This window comes from Mauremys reevesii, linkage group 11 (genome assembly GCF_016161935.1).
Source record: "Mauremys reevesii isolate NIE-2019 linkage group 11, ASM1616193v1, whole genome shotgun sequence".
Taxonomy (NCBI): domain Eukaryota; kingdom Metazoa; phylum Chordata; order Testudines; family Geoemydidae; genus Mauremys; species Mauremys reevesii.
Genome location: NC_052633.1, coordinates 46,336,788 through 46,356,087, shown reverse-complemented (window position 1 = coordinate 46,356,087; position 19,300 = coordinate 46,336,788). Strand labels below are relative to the sequence as shown.

General features: G+C 39.4%; 1 protein-coding gene and 1 long non-coding RNA gene across 34 annotated transcripts in view; one reads left to right on the top strand and one right to left on the bottom strand.

Moving 5' to 3' along the window:
• The window catches only part of BAZ2B (bromodomain adjacent to zinc finger domain 2B), a 343,490-nt gene that overhangs the window by 179,257 nt on the left and 144,933 nt on the right, over window positions 1–19,300 (bottom strand). Inside the window, exon 1 of one of the 33 annotated variants that reach the window (XM_039493570.1) lies at window positions 7,810–8,064. The exons of 31 other annotated variants lie outside the window; for them this stretch is intronic. The gene's annotated coding sequence lies outside the window, so the exon portion shown is untranslated. Of the gene's footprint in view, window positions 1–5,644; window positions 5,675–7,809; window positions 8,065–19,300 lie in introns of those variants that run through there. One more of the 33 variants, XM_039493571.1, reaches the window with a different exon arrangement.
• Window positions 4,512–18,616, top strand: LOC120374254. The gene is made up of 3 exons (XR_005585960.1): window positions 4,512–4,588; window positions 17,230–17,309; window positions 18,492–18,616. It is a non-coding gene; the product is annotated as an uncharacterized LOC120374254 (long non-coding RNA).

The window sequence follows — 19,300 nt, the reverse complement described above, 5'->3', positions numbered from 1 at the left end:
GGGAGGAGTGAGGAGCAACACCAAGTGCTCGGTCATGCAGGTCACTTTCCCCATCTGGATTGTGCTGTGAGGTGAGCATGAGAAGCTGCTGCTGTCTGCCCTCCCCTTACGCAGCCCAGTTGGGAAAAGTGACCTGGATGCAGGGAGCCCTGATGTAATTCCTCGCCTCCCCTCTCACAGACCCCTAGGGGTGCATGGAGGGGCAACGTTGCAGGGGGAAGTGAGCAGCAATGCAGCTGCTCCATACATCCAAGTCAGTTTCCCCACATGGGCTCAGGAAGGGAGTGCAGGGGTTAAATGTGAAGGGGCACAGTGAAGGGGTTAGGGTGCAGGAGGGGAATGCAGGGGTTAGGGCACAGGGGGGCAGGAGTTAGGGGTGAAGGGGGAGTGCAGGGACTGGGATGAAGAGTGCACAGAGCAGGGTTTGCGCATGGGGGCCAGGGGCACCAAAGTACAAGTTTGCCCAGGGCACCATTTTCCCTAAAGCCAGCCCTGGAGAAAAACAGTGAGTGCTGAGATGGCAAAAGAAAAAAAATAAGACAATTATACACTGCATTCTAGCTGCTTTTTAATTCTTATACCATTCTGTTTACTGAATGGTTTATAACACAAATCATATTTTTTAAAAGTACTTTACACAAAAGTAATAAACATCATAACAAAATATTCATTAGCACCATTCACACATGCAAGTGCATCCCACAAGCTATGTGGCCTACAATGTTGACATGTTTTAAGATATTCTAAACAACTAGTATTGTATGAAAGAGAATTTACAAGAAGGATTTCTCAGAGAAAATATGATGGCAGCATGAAGCATCTATAACATGCAAAAGACATTAAATGAACATTATTACGGTTTCAAAGTCAGGCACTCACGAGTTAGGAAATGCCAAAATTAAAGTTGCCTGGGCAGCCGTAATTTGCCCCCCCCTGCATTATAATACAATCTTTAATTTAGGGATGTAAAGTGTTAACCAGTTAACCAGTAAAGCATTAGTCTTACCAGTTAACCCGCCTTATCCGTTAGCCCCAGGGCCACCTGGCCAGCCCCAATGGCCCCGCACCGGCCGGAGTGGCCCCAGCTGCAGCAGCCCCAGCCCGTAGCTGGCACTTTAATTGATTAACCATTAAATTAAATATTTTAATCATTTAAATGGTTAACTTTTAAAACTTTATTTACATCCCTACTTTAATTACTAGGGCTGTCGATTAATCGCAGTTAACTCACACAAACAACAAAAAAATGAATCGTATTTAAAAAATTAATCACAATGAATCAGTTTTAAATCGCACTGTTACACAATACCAACTGAAATTTATTAAATATTTTGGATGTTTTTCTACATTTTCAAATATATTTATTTCAATTACAATACAAAATATGAAGTGTACAGTGCTCACTTTATATTATTTTTATTACAAATATTTGCACTGTAAAAATGATGATAGAAATATTTTTCAATTCACCTCATACAAGTACTGTGACTAAACTCCTTGGGGGAGAATTTTATGTCTCCTGCTCTGTTTTGCCTGCATTCTCCCATGGATTTCATGTTATAGCAGTCTTGGATGATGATCCAGCACATTTTGTTTGTTTTAAGAACACTCACTGCAAATTTGACAAAATGCAAAGAAAGTACCAATTGGAGATTTCTAAAGCTAGCTACAGCACTCAAGGTTTAAGAATCTGAAGTGCCTTTCAAAATCTGAGGGACATGCTTTCAGAAGCATGCTTTCTTAAAAGAGCAACACTCTGATGCGGAAACTACAGAACCCAAACCAACTTCTGCTGGTGGCATCTGACTCAGATGATGAAAATGAACATGCATTGGTCCCCACTGCTTTGGATCATTATCGAGCAGAACCCATCATCAGCATGGACACATGTCCTCTGGAATGTTGGTTGAAGCATGAAGGGACATGTGAATCTTTAGCACATCTGGCACATAAATATCTTGCGACGCCAGCTACAACAGTTACATGCAAATGCCTGTTCTTACTTTCAGGTGACATTTTAAACAAGAAGCGGGCAAATTCTCCTGCAAATTCTAACCATACTTGTTTGTCTGAGTGATTGGCTGAAGTAGGACTTAGTGGACTTGTAGGTTCCAAAGTTTTCCATTGTTTTATTTTTGAATGCAGGTTTTTTTGTTGTTTTTTTAAACACAATTCTACATCTGTAAGTTCAACTTTCACATAAAGAGATTACACTACAGTACTTGTATTAGGTGAATTGAAAAACACTTTCTTTTGGTTTTTACAGTGCAAATATTTGTAATAAAAAATATAAAATGAGCACTGTACACTTTGTATTCTGTGTTGCAACTGAAATCAATATATTTGAAAATGTAGAAAACATCCAATAAATGTTATTCTATTATTAAGAGCGTGATTAATCACGCGATTAAAAAAATTAATCGCTTGACAGCCCTATTAATTACATGATCATACATTATTTATCCCCCAGACCCTCTGCCTCAGTCAGTGCACAGGATGGACCTACACTGGGTTGTGTAGTGAAGACAACTTGTCAGTAAAACTCCTGCTTCATTTGTTACCCAAGGTGTGTAGTGAATGAGGCAGAGGACTGCAGGAAGAGAAAGTAAGGTCTCCAGATTAAGGCATTTGAATGTTGTGCTCAGCTCCATGCCTGGTACAGATGGATTCCTCAGGAAATTTAGTTGCTAAAATCCAAGAAGTCTCTACTGAGTACCTACAAACTGCAATTTTTCAAAGGCGCAGATCTTGGCCGGATTTTGACAAGGATGGCAAGAGGTACACATTGCTGACACAGAGGTCAACTCGAGACAATTTCAAGTCCCTGCTCCAGAGCATGGGGGCCCTAGAGCTTATCAAAGAAATGGTCACCAGAATGTTTGGTTTTTTTTTACTATGTGCAAAATGACTTATTTTCCCTAACCTCTGAACTGCTTTAACTGACATTTTCCAAAAAATATTCAGCATGAGGGATATAGCCAGCATAGAAAGTTACAAACTAAACAAAAACAGTTGGGCCAAGTTATAAGCAACTGAAAACACAGTCTTAAAATGAGACGTGTTGGGTAACCTTAACAATAGGAAGCATACTAGCTCAATTTATGAGAGAGAGAGAGAGAGAGAGAGAGAGGCAGACAGAAAGAAGACAGTCACAGTATGTCCAGGCCTTCTTGAACTAGTAGAAGTTTTAAAGAACAAAAGACACTAGCAGAGCCTCATTACATGTAGCATGCTAGCTGTAGTATACCACAATGCTTGCCATAACAGCAGTTTGATTCTCAGCGTTGACAGTCAGAACAAAAATTGACAAGCTTGTCGTTTCATATATTGTCTAGAGCCTCACTACATTAGACAGGGTGGGAGAAGTCACTTCCCTTGATGTTGGGGAAAAAATGCTCTTATACCAAGTAGTGCACATAAATCTACAAGGTATGCTTGCTGGTGCATACCAAATTTTGGTTTCATAACACGAAGATGCCAAATTTAAAGGAATATCTGCAGCTGTATTCATTCTTGTCATAGAATAATTATTGAACCAAGAGTACTTTCCTTCATTGTTAGACATTTATATATAAGGAAATATCCAGCTGAATGGCAAGGTAATAATATAGGTAACAAGGTAATAATATCTTTACTATGCCCAATTTACTTCTGTTTTTCTTTTTTAGTGGGCTTCAGACTAAAGTTAATTATTTTGTACTTTGAGGCATCTCAGATATAACAGAAAAGGGTCTGTGTTCAAAGAATGTGAATATGTATACAGGGATGTTCTAACACTCTTAATTAGATAAACAAACAATGTGTTTCTTTCATGAAGGAATATTGTTTTCGGTAAGTATGTTTAGTAAAAAAAAAAATTCCAATAAAAAGTCAACACATTCTAGGTCAGTTTAACTGTAACTGAAATTGCGAAATATATTAACAAAATATGATGTGCCAACACCTCAGTTCTGTTTTCCTTTTCCTTCCAATTTAGCTTCCTGTGGTAAAAAGAAAGATATCAAACCACTCATACTACAAGTTTCAGCTACTTTCCCCAAGACAGAAAATATGCAGCCAACATGCTTGATGTCTCCCATATATTGCAAGTATAAAACGTTTTTAAATAGATGCACCTTAAAAAAGAACGATCATTTGTATTTCTATCATATTAGGCCCAAGATCAGGTCGTCTGCTGGAACAACTCATAAGAGAGCTAAAAGTTAGACAGAAGACTCCACACCCCCTAAAATCAAGGGAATGCTACTGCACAATGTGGTGAATGTGTGCAGATTTTTGAAACACACAGACAGCAGGGGGTGCAGCCTATAGGTCTTAGATACAGAGGACATGAGGAAGGTTGTAGATAATCTGAGCAAACCCAGCAGCACAATTCCATCTAGAACAGTGCTGACGGCTGAAATCTAGCCCTCTGATGTAAGAGGGTTTGAATGTGCAGAGGGGCAACCCATATGAAATAAGACAACTTGGGTCAGTATTAATCCAGGAGCTATTTTTTGTGACTTTGACAGGGTGTGACGCTGCAGAGAGTGTCTCCCTAAACTCATGGAGAACCAAAACACATGGCAAATCTTCCACGGGGTTAGAGGTAAGGATGATCCTAGATTTGACTCCCTTCAACAGGTCTTGGTCTGTGTAATCTAATTTTCTAATATAGTCATGCCTTCCATCCCAAAATTCACAAAGGATGATTCTTCCCCAAAACAATTAACAGAGAAATATCAATCCATGTACCCTGACCGGAAACAGCAAGTCACTCAGACCTTTCAACTAAAAGTCTTAGCAGGGTACTTTAGGAGAGGTTGATAGGCAAAGGTTCTACATTTACACTTAAAGCGGCCATTACTACCCCAGCTTTTAGAGTAGGTTCTGTTTTGAGAAGCACAGAGTAGTTCGAGTAATGGCATTGAAAATTTTAACATCAGTCCAATTTACACTATAACAAAAGAACAAAGTAAAATTTCTTAGTAATTTATTCAGTTCTCCTATACAAGTCAAGAAAATGAATTTTCTCTCTTCTTGTCCATCAGGTGAAGACAAAATTAATTGGTCCATTAGCATCAGCTTGTCTAGTAGGTCGTTCCACCTCCTAGATATTGGCACCCTGTTTAATTTAGTTCAACATTCAGAAATAAATTTTGGACTTTGCAAGCACCTCTTGCTAGCAGGTAGCAGGAATCTCCAGGTTTCTACACAAACACCTTAATTCAGCTACACTTCTCCAGTTGCCTTGTGAGACATCAAAGCCCTAGGCAATTTTATTCTGTTTCCCCCCTGTGGCCAACTGAAGGATTTAGGTAAATGGATGCTTAGCTTTTTCAAAAGTGCCCTCGTCAGGTGGCTGTATGGAAATCTACGACCAGTGCCAGAGGTGAGCACTCTGCCCCATCACGATTTCAGCACTTCATGCTTCCAGATGAAGCACCCAAACACCCAACCCCACACCTCAGTAACAGGTTTCCCAATTTTGTACCTTAAAAACCTGGTCACCATACACAGAAGTAGCAGTAATATCTACTGCAGGGTCACTGGAGTGTGGAGGAGAAAAATCAACTGTCCCCAGCTGAAGTGGAAGATATCTCCTGTTCTACCCCCTGCACAGTGTTTCCTCCATGGCACAGCAAGAATAAGGAATTAAACTCACCATGATCACATCAGTTTCATTCTGATGTTCCTGCATAAGAAGAAGAGGTTAGAAAGGAAACAGAAAACTAAAAGATCTTACAGGGGAAGTTTGTCTCCACCTGCTGGATGGAACAAAAGCAGTAAACTGGGGGGAGGGATAGCTCAGTGGTTTGAGCATTGGCCCACTAAACCCAGGGTTATGAGTTCAATCCTTGAGGAGGCCACTTAGGGATCTGGGGCAAAAATTGGTCCTGCTAGTGAAGGCAGGGGGCTGGACTCAATGACCTTTCAAGGTCCCTTCCAGTTCTAGGAGATTGGTATATCTCCAATTATTACCTTATTACCTAAACTATCCATTTGTAGAAGGTACAAGAACAAATTGACTTCAGAACTTGCAACTACATTTCAAACACTGTACAGCCATGTAATGTTCAATATAAATTTCTCTAGAATCTAGACTACTGAAATATGACTATATAGAATACGACAGATTTTGTTTAAAAATTAGTGGTTATTTTCTTGGTGCCAGAGTTTAATAATGAAAACAGTAAATAATGCCACCAAGCACTTACATAATGCCTTTCCTTAGAGGATCTCACAGCACTTTGCAAAACTGGGTGATCACCATTAACCTCATTTTATAATGGGTTACATGACTCCTCTCCCCAAGAGGCAGACATTGCACAGGCACTAGAAGATAAAGCTTACTCACTCTGCCACACTGTTTTTCACCAAAAGGAGACCACTTAATGGTCAAATGGCAATCTAGTTTATCCTAAGGATTACTGTGGAATGAGTGCCAGCAAATGTTCCCATTTAATCCCAACACAATTAGGCCAAGAAGTGCTAAATGCAAAAGAGGAGTTTTCTTATGTTGGCAACCTCAGGTTGGTCAGACATGCCATCTACTTTACATGTTCCTTAATATAAACAATTTAACCCTAACTAATGTTTATGCACACACTCTCCAGAAACTATTAATCATGTTTACTAAGGAGAATTCCATTAATTAGTTGTCAACCTATCTTGCACCGATTACTTCTTTTTCTGGCATTTTTAAATGGAATTCTTTATAATTTTTTATTCCAAATAACTTAGTATCATATTTAATACCAGCACTTTAAGACATCCATATTGATTTTACTTAAAAAGTCCGCTCCAGCATGTTCTTATAATATACTTAACTGCCTACTGTAGAGGAATTGATGCCAAATATTCATTATGGCAGCAAAGAACACTGGTGCAATCCCATTCTAATATCCTCACCTATTTTTGGACCCTGATTTGTCAACTTTCCTGCCCACTGTGAAACAACTGAGAAAAATGGTCCATTGTATATGGTATACAGCCTCAGTAATGTTATCAGAGTATATAGCACCCTCCTTGCACAAATTATACTTCCAGTTACAAGTGTGTAACGATCAACTTCAGAGAATTCTTCTGTATTTATGTAGTGAGTAGAATTTGACCCTCAGTCGCCTGGAACCCCATCTTCTTGTGGTATTAAATCTCAAAATGAAGTTTTTAGGGTAATATAAAAATGGGTCCAGGCACAGAACAGCAGGAGTTACACCTGCTGCTCTCTACCATAAGACTGCCAATTGTGCAGTTATCTGGCAGAAAAATAGCTAAGTTAAACTATCATGAGTACGGAAATAGAGATCTAAATAAATAAAATCTAATGAAGAAATTCCAGATAGTACTTTATTCCAAAACTGATAGACCTATGCTAGATGTAAAATAGATGATACAGGATAAATAGACTACAAATTATCAGTGTTTATTCAACAGTATTGAAAAATACTTTAGCTATATTGTTTGTAATATCAGAGTTATTCCTTTGAACATTTACCAGAATCGTAATTAAGAATAGTTGAGAGATTTGCAGCTAAATAGATTTCAAATGTTAAAAACTCAGCATCTAAATGTATTTCAGACAAGTTTGTATTAAAACATTTTTCAAAGGAGTATTAAAAAACGCTAAGTAACTTTCTTAGTTCAAAAAACAAAACAAAAAAGATAATCCTGGAAATTAAAATAATTGAAAAGTCCCTCTAACTGTAGGCTCTCACTTCAACCCATATTTATAAACATTTTAAACTGAGACTTCTCTGGAAAAAAGCAGAAAACAAAAAAGAACACTTGTCTTTAGAGGAGAATAGATATATAACATTAACAGCTTACTGTGGATAGTGGTTTAATCAGGAAGTAGCCATTATCCTTTCGCTACAGAGCAGTGACAGCACTCCAAAACAACAAGCCGTGATATCTTTTTCTCAGTTAAGAGGACTGAAAGAACACATACTATTTTGCTCCAGCTTTGCTGACCCCAAAGGTCACCAGATGTCTGTTATCAAAAGCTATCATGAAAACATAATCCAAGCAAGTATTTACAATGCTAGATTTGTGGAAACATCTAAAATCTGTCTAACACAACCTCTCTCTGTGTGTATTACTCACAAAACATGGCTGTCTTATTCAGAGATTAGCAATTATTGTAATGAGATACTGTCGGAGAGGGTCAAATAGTACTTCCTGCAGTTTACACATCTTGATTTCCTGGTAAACAAACTGAAAGGCAGGTGGAGCACTTAGATCACTGGTAAACAAGTATGCTCACATGACCAAAACCAACCCAGGTGAACTAATTAGTTGCAAATACAATGTATAATTGTTCCAACTTAACTGCATCAGAAATAAAAATAACTAAGCAAAATGCAGATTTTTTTCTCTAACATTGGATAAATGGCAATTCTGTACTGCATGATGTTTTTTAAGCATGGCTAAATATAAAAGAATCTTAAGTTAACTGAAGTTCATATATACACATGCAATAAACTGCTGCTGAAGTTCTATTAGAATGAGGAATCAGTACACGTCTTATGATAAAAACTCAATCACAAAAGTTATTCTTGGAAAAATCTGAAATCTGAGAAACAATAGCTAACAGCTGTATTTGAAGGTTTATAATTTTCACCCTCTTTTCAGAAGAGAAAGGAAATAAACAATAGAACTTTCTAAAAAGATATTATATATTATTTAAAAGCAACCAAAATAACTCTAAAGTGCAATTTAAAAGAAAAATAAAACAATGGTTGGATAAAGATGTCAGTTGCAGGCTCCTTCACAGCACAGAGCAAGAGGCTACTTGGTTTGATAGCTTGACACAAATCAAAATTGTCACAGATATTAGCTTGGAAGGCTGTGATGTTATTTAAGTGTCTAGAATCCCCCCTCCCTCCGCTGCCTGCTGAAAAGGGGGTGCGAGATCCTCTGGTAGAGAAGAATTTGATCAATAAAAATAATCCTCTACTCCAGATATTCAAAAAAAATCTAATGTGCAAGAAGCAAGAGAATCTACACTTAATTTCTCTAAAATACTTTTTTGTTGTAACTGAAAGCAATAGACTAATGTCCAACCCAAAACTATCTCAACTCCTTCATACTTCAACTGGATACACTTCCCTCCCCCTCTCCAACGGATACAGTGGTCATGCCTTTGACTGCCTAAGACTGTTTTCCTCCCAAAAATCTTAAGTCACAGAGGGGACTGACATCAGCAGGAGAAGGCTATTGCTTCCCTATTTAACTGACAGAATCCACGAACGAAGAAGAGTTAAGCAGGTCCAGTTTACATTCAGGCTCTCCCTGATGGACCTTCTTCAGGAGTTGACGGGGGCCATGACACTATAAAGAGTAAAACTCCATGAAAACAGTAACCAATGGGAAAGGAAGCCTCTTACCCTCAAGAGTAACATGGGGAGCAAACAAAAGGGGCATCAACTTTCCTCTCTGAGAAACAGTTCAGCATGCAGCCACAGGAAAGCAGCGAACTGACAAATCTGGAGAATGAAATCCAGGTACAGAATGCGCATTGGCAATGCAAAGTTCCACTAACTATACCGTCAATGTACCCTGACCCTATCTCAAAATCACCTCTAGGAACAAGGACCTGATCCAAAACCTACAGAAGTAAATGGAAAGAATCCTATTCACTTCAGGGAGGGTTGGATCAAGCCTAGAGAGCATATCCTAGGATGAGGCCTTGTCTACACTAGAAAGGTTTTCTGGTACAGCTGTATTGGCAAACCTTTCTAGTGGAGAGACAGCTTATACTGGAAAAAGAGTTCTTTTGCTAATACAGCTAATACCAGTTCCATAAATAAATAAGTAGTATCGTCAAAAGGACATTTTTGCCAGCACAACTGCGTCTACACTACAGCTTTTATCAGCCTAGCTATGTCTGTTAGAGAGAGTGGTTTTTTCGCATTCCTAGCTGACATAGCTATGCTAGCAAAGCTTTAAAGTATAGACCAGGCTTGAGTGCACATTTAGTTATTGGTGTTTCTACAAAGACTGTCCACAATGGTACCATCTCACTGCTAAAAGTATGATGGTGGTTTGAGTAGGACACCTGTCCACCAATAAACCAGGCCCCATGATTAAATGTAGTTTGTAAATTAAAAACATTCCAAAAACTATGCTGATAATATCAGCAAAAATAGTAATGAGGATTCTTCTTATATAAATATTTTATTTTATACTGTTGATTTAAAACATTATCTTGAGATTGTTAAATGTAATAAAAGATTATTTCATGAATTAGCATGGCCATAATTGTCGTAACAAAATGCAGAGAAACATCTCATTCCCTTTAAAAAAAAATTCAAAACATCAAAATTGTATAGCTAGAATCTGTTGGGTTGTTTGTTTTTTTTTCCCTTTCTTACGAAAAGTGATTCTTGTAAAAAGAGATGGTTAAAAAATACAAATCTTCAAGCAGAAATAGAGCCTTGTGCTTACAGAAAAATCTCAGCGAAGCTCTCTTTACAATAGTTGAAAAAATACCTTTCCATAAACAGTACACAGTTCATAGTGAAATCAATGGGAATTTGCCTCTGACTTCACGAGAAGAGATAGTGAGTTAGGGGCTGACGTTAGAAACTTTTCATCCAAAAAATCCTTACTCACAAAAATAGTCCCAATGAATTTAATAAGTCATACACGATTTAGGGTTTTTATGGGATGGGACATGTGTACTAGAGTCATTATTCAGATATTAGCTATTGAGGTGAACAATTCTTCTCAGATCATTTCAATACACATTACCTAATAATTACGTTTTGAAGTGTGGGTAAAGTATCTTTGCTACAGTATATGAAATGAAGGAGGACACACACACACACACGATATTGGCAACAACAAAATAGGATACTTCTTTAGTAAATGTTCCCAGATAACCCACAATTCCAAGCCAGATACCAGCGTTAACAAGATTACATGCAATAAGGGTTATTTTCTGCCCCTTCCAACCACCAGAGGCTCTCCAGGGACTCATCTCACCTCACACTTGTCAGTCACTAGCTTAATCGTATAATGCCCAAGTCTCATGAGGCCCCAAAACTGCTAAAATATTGGAAAGTTTAAAAAGAGATCTGACAAGGTAAGGAAACTGTTTCTGTGCTTGCTTCATTTAAATTAAGATGATTAAAAGCAGCATTTTTCTTCTGCATAGTAAAGTTTCAAAACTGTATTAAGTCAATTTCCAGCTGTAAACTTTTGAAAGAACAACCATAATGTTTTGTTCAGAGTTACAAACAACCTCCATTTCCGAGGTGTTTGTAACTTTGAGGTTCTACTGTAGGCATATTTTTACTCTTATCTGTACTTTCAGAAGGCAAGCAGTTCTGCGCTAACAAGAACATTCAGGTTGATCTTCAGAGGCGGCTCTGAGTAGAGTACATTGCAGTAGAGAAGGGTAGAAGTGGACTGTTGGATTTCTGTTGTGCAGTCCACATTAGAGAGGAAGGGCTACAGTCTCCAAGTAAACGGCAAATAGTGAAAGGCACTATGGCCAGGGCTTTGCATTTTACATTATTCCTTAGCCACCAAATTTGCTGCAGAATCCACGTGTCACTCCAGAATATAAAACTTTCCTTTAAAACAAAACAAATAACTGTGAACATAACCTCCTGAATATGAACTGAATGAAACTGAAAAAGCAGCAAAGAGTCCTGTGGCATAGACTACAGACGTATTGAAGCATGAGCTTTCGTGGGTGAATATCCACTTCGTCGGATGCATGTGAATGAAACTTATGCAGTCATCTAAGTATACAAACAGAAAACACAAAAAATGGCTCTGAACAGTGTGAACTTCCCCCATTCATCTCCATGATGTGTTAAATCTGAAACTTAATGCTGATGGTTTCACATCAGTGTGGTTAAATCTTTCACTGCTAATGATCTGAGCAAGAATACCCAGCTAACATGTATATCCATTTATGTTAGCTACACAGACAGATATTCATGGGCAAGGAGAGACAAGTAGGCCAGCTGAATACTATCAGAATTTGCTGGGGTGAAACACCAGCAATTCAAACCATTCCTACGTTCCCTGACCCCTAAAATCTCAAGTTACTTCCAACTCTGCCCACCAGAAGAAGAGAAACTAGAGATGCAGATTCTTCTCCTCTACCAAAAGTCTCAACCACCTCTTCCAAAAAACCCAAATGCATCTCACTTCTTTGTAAGTGACAAATCTTTCAGCTATTCCCTTTCCGATGAAGTGCAATTCCCACCTCCCAAGCAATCTGGAACGAGTGAGAAGTCTTACTCATTGGGCCAGATTCTAACACGCTTAACACATCTGAGTACTACTTTATTTCATGAGTGGTCCCACCACGAAGCCATTCATAGAGTACGCTAATATTTAATATTCAATATGGGGGGGAGGGATAGCTCAGTGGTTTGAGCATTGGCCTGCTAAACCCAGGGTTGTGAGCTCAATCCTTGAGAGGGCCATCTGGGGCAAAAATCAATACTTGGTCCTGCTAGTGAAGGCAGGGGGCTGGACTCAATGACCTTTCAAGGTCCCTTCCAGTTCTAGGAGATTGGTATATCTCCAATTATTATTTTATTTATATTTATTTAACTTGAGTAAAGAGTATCAGAACCTGGCCCTATATTTGGAAAAGACATTGCTTTAAAAACATGAAGCAAACAAATCTCCTTTCTCCATAGTGTTTCAAACAGCTCATGCCAGTTCAGAAGGAGCCTCTTAAGGCTGCTCAGAAATTGTGCAGCAGCTGAATTCCCCCTACCTGTCTTAGTCCTAGCCCTACCAGGGCATAGGGTGGAGCAGGGGTTCCTGCAAGGGCAGGAAGGAGATACAGCATCCTCCTCTGAAGCAGCATAGGCAGTGTATTGTGGCCACAGGGCCTGGTGCTATTACTCTGATTTCTTTGGTTTTAGTTTACAGATTCCTTCCCCATCACCAACCCCAATTTTAAACTGAATGCTTCAACATGTGACATATTAATTAGATCCTAAGGTAATATCTTGAATCAAAAAATTCAAGTGAAATATTGCAAGTACTGATTAGCAAGAGCCACTAAAAATTATATACTTATTGCCCACTATGTCTACAAATTGTCCTCAAAGTCTTTTCTTTGTAAATTGAATTAATTCTGCGCTTACTAAAAGGTACCAGAATGAGTGTTCAGGAGGCTGAATTTCTTTGTTTTTTTCCATCAGGTAGTAACAGTGCAAACTCCTGTGTACGCCAAGCAGGCGTGTGCACACTAGAACCAGACACTTTTGCCTAGCAGTACCTGTAGACGGGTGGCACTCAGGCCTCATGCCTGTAGCCCTACCTCAGGCTACATGAGGTGGTGCCGGCCAAATTCCCCTCAGTTCTTTTGCACCAAACGTCCATGGGAAGACTCTGATGCAGAGGAGACAGGGTGGGTCGTGGAATACACATCTGCATCACATCTTGAAGAACCACAGTTACAGTAAGTAACTGTTCTTTCTTCAAGTATACGCAAATGTGTGTATTCCAAACATGTGACTAGTGAGCAGTAGCCCATATCTGGTGAGGAGGCACAGCCAATGTTATATCATACTCAGTCTTGATGCAAGACGTTATCCATCTAGAGATGGTCTGCGCAGAGACCACCTATCCTTCATGAGGTCTGCATATGATATGAACAGGCAAGGCGAAGCACAAAACTGTTCAGTTCTGTTCAGATAAAAGGTTAGACAGCATCTAATATAAGGAGGCATTGTTCTTATGGGGAGGAATGCAGATAAGGGAAAAATATTGGCAAATACACTGCCTGGTTCAAATCAAACTGAGAGACCATTTTGGATACAAGGTGTGGCCGGAGCATAATCTTGTCCCTGGAGTACTGGTGTAAGGAGGCCCAGTTATCAGGGCCTGCAACTCACACACCCTCCTAGCAGAAATAAAGGCCTACAAAAAATACAGTCTTTTGAGATGGAAGGGTGTGACAGGACCCCAGAGCATAACCTGGAACCTTGGGATTGCTGTGCCCCCTTAACTTTCCAGCCTGGACAATCTCTCACAATGCTTTGCTAGTGACAAGCAGCAAACCCCTCCAGGCGCTGTTATCACAGCCACCAACCCAGCTAAGTTGCATAAGTTGGACTCAATGGATGCCTAGAGACCGGGACCGGAGTCGATGGTATATGATGCCTAGAGACCGGGACCGGAGTCAGGCTATATGAGGTGGTGCCGGCCAAATTCCCCTCAGTTCTTTTGCACCAAACATCCATGGGAAGACTCTGATGCAGAGGAGACAGGGTGGGTCATGGAATACACATCTGCATTACATCTTGAAGTACCACAGTTACAGTAAGTAACTCTCTCTATCCTGTACTGAGAGAGGGTCAGAGGCACCTGCACCATCCCGCATGCCAGAGCCAGCCTAGTGCTGGTCTCCATTCTTCTTAGGGGAGGCAGAAGAGTCGCCTCAGGACCTGGAGCACTCGCAATTGGTCTTCTGAGACCTCATTTTTGGCGCCGAAGATGGAGAACTACTCCTGCATCTCTTTGGAGAAGCCCCTGCCCCAGAATGGGAGGCAGTAGCATTTTCCAAGCTGGAGGGGCATCTGTGGCCCGAGGAAGGCCTCAGTACCAGGTCAGGCCTGATGGCCTGTTCAAGCAGGTGCTGCTTGAGGCAAAGGGCCCGTGCCACTGGAGTCCTCTTCTTGAACAATCTTTAGATGGAATAGCTCTCTTTAAGGGGGGCTTCGCCAAGACAGAGCAAGAACCTCATGTGGGGGTTACTATTGGGAATCGCCACTCCACACAAAGGACAATGCTTGAACCCTGGTGAGGGCATCACTGGGGAGCACTACCACTATACTATTACTCTAATACTAACTAAACTATTAACTATGCACACTAAAACTAGGCTAAGATGATGAACTGAGAGATTATGAAATGACAACCACACAGAGCTCCGACTTCAGCTGATGGGCAGTGAGAACGAACTGACGTGGAGTCAGGGCAGTGTTGCCTCATATAGCCAGGGAAGGAGTTACAGACATGAGGTGTGAGCGCCGCCTCTCTATGGGTACAGCTAGGCAAAAGTCTCTGGTTCCAACACACACACCCCTGCTTGGAATATACATCTGCATCTACTCAAAGAAAAAATAATATTACATTAAAGGAATAAATCCCATAGCATTTTAACTTTCTTACATGAATAATTTGTGTCCTCCTCATTTGGGGTCTTTGCCCATCAAAACTTTCCATCACTACCAGACATGGGCTGGATTTGAAATGGCGATATAGAGACAACAGAAACTATACACATCAGTCCCTTAAGCCACTGAGCCTCCAACTGTCTTACATTTCTGAATTTAGCATTTTATGAATAAACTCAAGTCACATTAGAAAAAACTATTTACTATCTGGATTTTCAATTAAACATTTTCCAGTATTTTCTCACTTATTAGAGCTTGAAAACGATTCAAACATGTCTATGTACACACTTATTTTGGGATTTTTTTTTTTTATTTTTTTTTTACTAGCTAGTGGGAAACAACACTACTGAACCAGCTATATAAAGTATTTTTTTTTGTAGATACTTTAACAGCCTAGCATTCGCTTTTTATAATATAGTTTAACAATAAACATGATTTATTTTCTCAAACTGATGGCCTTCAGAAGGTTTGCAATCTACATTTTCTTTCCAGAACACAGGAAAGGGGTTTATTTAATAAATTAGATCTCTCACTATAAAAACTAGGAGAACATTTTATAGATATTTTGTATAAACAAGATACCTTTAATATACAACTCTAGATATACCTTGAAAGGCTTAAGAACAAAAAAGAAACGTTGAAGGCCGTGCGTATTTTTTAGAAAAGATACAAAAGACTGAAAAAAGCTATAAATGTATATCCTTTCATTTATCTATCAACATAAAATAGACACACACACACACACACACAGAGCCTGTGAGAATACAATATTCATTTTGCTGCAGAAGGACAGACATTGCATAACAATGAGATTTGCTAATGAAATCAGCCATCAACCTGGAATACATATGTATTAAACCAAGACCTCAGTGTCATTTTCTTTTTGCATCGTTTGTTCTCTCTCTCATTTTTCTCGACCTTTCAATATTTTGTCCTCCTTCAGGTTTCATTGCTTCAAGTACAGCAATATTGTACAATATTGTATTAACACTATAGATGCAGCACTTTTCATTTTATCACATTTATTTTTGTTAAATGTAGAAGCTAATTGCACCGGTTCCATCAGCATTGTTAATGTATCTTTGAAAGAAAAATCAGTGGTGCTAAGGAGACAAAGGAGGTTGTTTCTATTGAAAATTGAAGTAACATCTAATAAAAATTGAATATTACTTGGTACATAAACCATGTAGAAACTTTTACAACTAGACCACTGTTTACCTACCTGTTAATGCAGAGATTTTATATATAAAATATATATTACCCTTGTATTTAATAGTTAAATGTGGCCATCGTTTAAAACTATGACGTGAATGAAATAATTGCTTTACTAACTCCCCAAATCACCATAATTTTAATATATTTAAATAAGCCATCACATTTAGTAACAACATAGATAACATATATTCTACACATTGATTTGAAATACACACACTTTTACCTGAGAAGTAGAATTCTTAAAAAAAATAATCAAGATTATTTACGGTTTATGCATGGAATGATGCACTTTGCAGCTGTTCACTACACAAGATCAATGAATTACAAAAGTCTGTAAGATGCTATTCAGCTCACCGAACACAATGATCCATATTTTACTTTTCTGAGATATATTTGGCTCCATATTGTTTTGTGAAGATGCCATATTTAAATGTTAAAAGCTTTCTACCTACACCATTTGCTGCCAGACCAGATTACTCAAACTGGGTTTTGAGCAACTATAAAAATTAATGGCATAATCTACTGTGGAATGTAATTGTTCTTAATCTATGGTACTCATAATTTTAAGATAGTTGGTAGTACTTCAGCTAATATTCCACTGTTAACATAATATCTGTATCAAGTTAGCATGCTTTATTTTCAATGCACCCTATTGCCTAGCTCCAAGTAGTGCACTGCATACTAACAAAAGCAGCAGAAATCACAAAGACACTTAAAAAGTAAACAAACATTCTCTAGAACACCTGAAATCTTTGTAGACTGTCGCTTATAAAAATCAGCTTTTCACTACAGTGGAGTTATAGACCTAATTGTATTGGTTTTGGGGCATAAGGAAGAATCTATGTAATTCATAAAGTAATTTCTGTTTTCAAAGAAAAAGCTATTCATCCTGCCACCTGACACTTCCCTGTCCACTCAGAATTGGCTCTTCAGAGACAAGAGAAAAATCAGAAGGTAATTGTACCATAAATTAAGGTGAATGTTTGGGAAGGTCTGGAAAAATATTAAGAAAATTTCAGAATCTGATTACCTTAATCAAAGGAGGATAGGATGAATGGACTATAAGGTGGATAGAAAGCTGGCTAGATTGCCAGGCTCAACGGGAGTGATCAACGGCTCGATGTCTAGTTGGCAGCCAGTATCAAGTGGAGTGCCCCAGGGGTCGGTCCTGGGGCCGGTTTTGTTCCAACATCTTTATTAATGATCTTGATGATGGGATTAATTGCACCCTCAGCAAGTCTGCAGATGACACTAAGCTGGGAGGAGAGGCAGATACACTGGAGGGGAGGGATAGGGTCCAGAGTGACCTAGACAAATTGGAGGATTTGGCCAAAAGAAATCTGATGAGATTCAACAAGGACAAGTGCAGAGTCCTGCATTTAGGAAGGAAGAATCCTATGCACCGCTACAGGCTGGGGACTGACTGGCTAAGCAGCAGTTCTGCAGAAAAGGACCTGGGGATTACAGTGGAAGAGAAGCTGGATATGAGTCAGCAGTGTGCCCTCGTTGCCAAGAAGGCCAACGGCATATTGGGCCGTATTAGTAGGAGCATTGCCAGCAGATCGAGGGAAGTGATTATTCCCCTCTATTCAACACTGGTGAGGCCACACCTGGAGTACTGCGTCCAGTTTTGGTCCCCCCATTACAGAAGGGATGTGGACAAATTGGAGAGAGTCCAGCGGAGAACAACGAAAATTATAAGGGGGCTGGGGCACATGACTTACGAGGAGAGGCTGATGGAACTAAGGTTATTTAGTCTGCAGAAGACTAGAGTGAGGGGGGATTTGATAACAGCTTTCAATTTCCTGAGGGGGTTGCCAAAGAGGATGGAGCTAGGCTGTTCTCAGTGGTGGCAAATGACAGAACAAGAAGCAATAGTCACAAGCTGAAGTGGGGGAGGTGTAGGTTGGATATTAGGAAACACTATTTCACTAGGAGGGTGGAGAAGCACTGGAATGGGTTACCTAGCGAGGTGGTGGAATCTCCATCCTTAGAGGTTTTTAAGGCCCGGCTTGACAAAGCCCTGCCTGGGATGATTTAGTTGGTGTTGGTCCTTCTTTGAGCAGGGGATTGGACTAGATGACCTCCTGAGGTCTCTTCTAACCCTAATATTCTATGATTCTATACCTTCACCAGGGCCATCAAATGTACTACTGTATTTGCCAAGGAAGAACCCCATCAAAATATCAGACAAAAGAACAACCAAGATACCACAGTGAAATAAAGTATAATAAAAAAAATATTCTTCACGCATACACAAGCGCATGACACAGCCAATCTTGCATTTTTATGCAACCAATGCTTCCACTGGAGTCACTGAAAGTTTTGGGTGTTCACAGGATATATCATTTAGGCTCCATTCTATCCTTCCCCTCTTCCTTTTACACACCCAAAGTATGCAGCAACTTATAAGAAACTTCCAAGCGTCTCTATTTCAAAGGCTTAGTGTTAATTTTAAAATTCAAGAGATTTTGAATATAAAAGATGTAGAAGATTGTTCAGAGTCACAATCTCGCAAAAATATTTTAAAACTCACTTCTAAGTATTTGTCTTTCTCCAGAAATCAGTATACATTACATTTTCAAGATGAATGCAATTGAACTGGTACAGGCACAGTTAATTCCACTGGGCGCACCTTCTGGAGCAAAGACTACAACAACCTTGTGATGAACAGTGATTGCTTTCTGTAATTTTAACAATTGTCAAGTGGTTTAAAGAGTAGCACTGGCAGGTTATAGTTGTGAAATGCTTATACTTTTAATTTTAACAGTGACAGCAATATAGGTCAACTGTCCAATTCAACATCCTGTACATGAGGTTATACACTCTTGGAGCCATATATTGCTCTCACTGACATCAACAGTTCCACCAGGGAGCACAGGTAAAGTATGGCCCATTGTAGACGGGCCGGACTCACCCCTGCGGCACCTCCTACTGGTCTCTCA